The sequence below is a fragment of the Bos javanicus genome, chromosome 15 (assembly GCF_032452875.1).
Source record: "Bos javanicus breed banteng chromosome 15, ARS-OSU_banteng_1.0, whole genome shotgun sequence".
Classification (NCBI taxonomy): domain Eukaryota; kingdom Metazoa; phylum Chordata; class Mammalia; order Artiodactyla; family Bovidae; genus Bos; species Bos javanicus.
Genome location: NC_083882.1, coordinates 48517068 through 48521363, shown reverse-complemented (window position 1 = coordinate 48521363; position 4296 = coordinate 48517068). Strand labels below are relative to the sequence as shown.

Here is a 4296-nt window from a genome sequence, read left to right as displayed (position 1 = left end):
GCTAAATCTTGCATTTTTATCTAGATCTCCCCTCAACCTTCTTCATTTTTTCTCCCTATCTCTTGCCAAGATGATCACATCAACTTCCAGGTTCTTGGCTACTACCAATATGCTAAAGACTCTGAAAATTCTCAACAGAACTTTTCTGTTTCTTAGGCCTTATATTCATCTGCCTAGTTGTCATTTCTCTTAGATAGCTCCTATGAACATCAAACTCAGCATGCACAAATCAAGCCAGTAATCTTTCCCCCGTCTCTTCTTCTAATGTGCCAAATAAAAGTAATTGGGACTATAATCCTTATGGTGGTAGTTTAGTCGCTAAGTCATATCTGACTCTTGCAACCATACAGTTGCTCAAACAAAATACTGGGATGTGGCCATAATTTATTTTCTTGATAATAGCTCCATTTAACTGAAAAGAAGGAAGTAGTTAGCATAAGCTTATTTTTCTGTGTGTCAAATACAAGATTAACTGAAATAAGTCTCTGGATTTGGTTACTAGAAAAGTTATTTGAAATGTGGATGAGAGAAGTTTCACTTAGAAAATGCATATGTACAAGTTTATGTGTGGGCATGCTAAGTCACCACAGTCGTGCCTGACTCTTTGTGACCCTGTGGACCTTAGCCCACCAGGCTCCTCTGTCCATGGGATTCTCTAGGCAAGAATACTGGAGTGGGTTGCCGTTCCCTCCTCCAGGGAATCTTCCTGATCCAGGGATTCAACCTGCATCTCTTATGTTTCTGGCATTGGCAGGCAGGTTCTTTACTGCTAACTCTACTTGGGAATCCCATGTAAGTTCTGTATGTACGTATATATTTATACATGAGCAGGTGGGAGGTGTGTAACAAGATTTAGAGGAAGAATAATGTTAAATTTTAGTGTATAGGGTCAGGCATGAAAGTTGAAAAAAATAGGCGATTTTATTTTTAAAATTTATTTGTTAAAAAATGTTTGTTTATTTGGCTGCACTAGGTCTTAGTTGCAGCATATCGGATCTTCTTTATAGCATGCGGGTCTTTAGTTGCAATATGCAAACACTTAGTTGCAGCAAGCAGGATCTACTTGCCTGGCCAGGGATCAAGCCCAGTCTCCCACATTGGGATCATGAAGTTGTAGCCACTGAACCACCGGGGAAGTCCCCAAAAGGTCCCTGTAAATAAGAATGTAGGGCAGTAAGAACCACAGTTTTGTTGTTAGTGCTCTGACTGGTACATTGCTCCATGGTGTTAGAACATATTTGGGGCCTGGATTGAATAGCAGATGTCGCTATGACAGTAACACACTGATGGAATTCTTACGTGGAACACACAGATGCTGGTTTTGCCTTCATCAAGCATGGCTAACACCACCCAAGACCCCTTCTACTTCATCCTCACGGGCATCCCTGGGTTTGAGGCCTACCACATCTGGATCTCCATCCCCTACTGCTGCCTCTACATCATCTCCATCATGGGAAACACCAACATTCTCACTGTCATCCGCATAGAGCCATCCCTCGTCCAGCCCATGTACCTGTTCCTCTCCATGCTGGCCCTCACTGACCTGGGTCTCACCCTCAGCACGCTGCCCACAGTCATGCATCTCCTCTGGTTTAACAATCAGAAGATCAGTTTTGAGGGCTGTTTTGCCCAGTTCTTCTTCCTCCATGCGTTCTCTTTTATGGAATCTTCAGTCCTGCTGGCCATGTCCTTTGACCGCTATGTGGCCATCTGCCGCCCCCTCCATTATGCCACCATCCTCACCAACAGTGTCGTTGGCAGGATGGGAGTTAGCCGTCCTTTGCCGCTGTGTTCTGGCCGTTCTTCCCTCCCTTTTCCTACTCAAGCGCCTGCCCTTCTGCCGCTCCCACCTTCTCTCTCACTCCTACTGCCTCCACCAGGACATGATTCGCCTGGTCTGTGCTGACATCCGAGTCAACAACCTGTGTGCTTTTGCTGTGGTTTTGCTCATTATTGGGATGGACCCTCTGCTCATTGTGCTCTCCTATACCCTCATCCTGAAAAGTATCTTGGGCACAGCCTCACGGGCTGAGCGACTGTGGGCCCTCAATAACTGTCTGTCCCACATGCTGGCTGTTCTGGTCCTCTATGTGCCCATGGTTGGGGTGTCTATAACCCATCGATTTGCCAAGCATGTCCCTCCTCTAGTTCATGTTATCATGGCCAATATTTACCTGTTGGCACCTCCAGTGATGAACCCCATCATTTACAGTGTAAAGACTAAGCAGATCCGCCAGGGAATCTTCCATCTACTCTTCCAGAGGAAAATGCATTAAGGACTGGATTTGAGGTATATGGGAACAATTTTATTATGAAGATGGAGTCAAGAGCAGGGCCAAGTACCATCAAAACTGTAAGTAGCATTTATAGGGGAAAGAATAGCATTGTATAAGAAACTTCTGATGTAAATAAAGAGAAATCAAAATTTCTTTTAATGGAAATTTAAAGACATAAGTTTTTAAAGCACCTTTTGCCCTTCACTAACCATATGAATTTGAGGAAAAATATTTAAAACCATAATTCAATATATACTTCCTTTTTGCTTTCTTTACAGTGATGTTTTTAAGCACATAGTATAATACAATATTTTGCTTTATAAACTCTAAATGCTGATTCAGTTAAGTTCAGTCACATCTGACTCTGCAACCCCATGAACCAACTCAATGGACATAAGTTTGAGTAAACTCCAGGGTTGGTGATGGACAGGGAGGTCTGGCATGCTGCAGTCCATGCGGTTGCAAAGAGTCAGACACGACTGAGAGACTGAACTGAACTAAACTGAACCGCAGCACACTAGGCCTCCCTGTCTATCACCAACTCCTGGAGTTCACCCATAACCATGTCCACTGAGTCAGTGATGCAATCCAACCATCTCACTCTCTGTTGTCCCCTTCTCCTCCTGACCTCAATCTTTCCCAGTATCAGGGTCTTTTCAAATGAGTCAGCTCTTCGCATCAGGTGGCCAAAGTATTGGAGTTGCAGCTTCAACATCAGTCCTTCCAATGAACACCCAGGACTGATCTCCTTTAGGATGGACTGGTTGGATCTCCTTGCAGTCCAAGGGACTCTCAAGAGTCTTCTCCAACACCACAGTTCAAAAGCATCAATTCTTCGGCACTCAGCTTTCTTTATAGTCCAACTCTCACATCTATATATGACCACAGGAAAAACCATAGCCTTGACTAGATGGACCTTTGTTGGCAAAATAATGTCTCTGCTTTTTACTATGCTGTCTAGGTTGGTCATAACTTTCCTTCCCAGGAGCAAGTGTCTTTTAATTTCCTGGCTGCAAGCACCATCTGCAGTGATTTTGGAGCCCAAGAAAATAAAGTCTTTCACTGTTTCCATTGTTTCCCTGTCTATTTGCCATGAAGTGATGTGACCTGATGCCATGATCTTAGTTTTCTGAATGTTGAGTTTTAAGCCAACTTTTTCTCTCTCCTCTTTCACCTTCATCAAGAGGCTCTTTAGTTCCTCTTTACTTCCACCATAGGGTGGTGTCATCTGCATATCTGAGATTATTGTTATTTCTCTCTGCAATCTTGATTCCAGCTTGTGCTTCCTCCAGCCCAGCGTTTCTCATGATTTACTCTGCATGTAAGTTAAATAAGCAGGGTGACAATATACAGCCTTGATGTATTCCTTTTCTTATTTTGGACTAGTTTGTTGTTCCATGTCCAGTTCTAACTGTTGCTTCCTGACCTGCATACAGGTTTCTCAAGAGGCTAATTACTATATACAAATTTTTATGAAAGCTGTAAAGTAATCATGCCTTCATAAATGCTAAGGCAAATGTCAGCTTTTAATTACATGGAGGCACACATATCAACTCAATTGGAAATAATGAAAGAGAATCTTCATCAACTAGGATGTCAATGAAGAAAGAGAGATCATTCTGCATATCAATGTTACTGGGAAAAAGTACCAAATATCAAAAGCCAAAATGAAAGCAACCTGAGAATTTGAGAAAGCATTGAACAAATTTTTAATGCAGAGTTCACTTAAATTCAATGATAGAAATGGATACAGACACATGGAATTTCTGCTGAAAGAAGATGGCAGTCACATGGAGAAGTTATGACAACCATCTCTGGAGACAAGCATAAAAAGAGCTTGAAAAGTGAAAGTGAAGTCGCTCAGTCATTTCCAACTCTTTATGATCATATGAACTGTAGCCCTCCAACCTCCTCCTTCCATGGGTCTTTCCAGGCAAGAATACTGGAGTGAGTTGCCGTTTTCTTCTCCAGGGGATCTTCCTGATCCAGGGATCAAACTTGGGTCTCCTGCACTGCAGGC

The 4296-nt window shown here is 42.8% G+C and overlaps 1 pseudogene; it reads left to right on the top strand.

Annotated features, from left to right (window-relative positions):
* Positions 1-1312: 1312 nt before the first annotated feature.
* Positions 1313-2276, top strand: LOC133260977 (olfactory receptor 51Q1-like; annotated as a pseudogene).
* The last annotated feature ends 2020 nt before the right edge of the window (positions 2277-4296 follow it).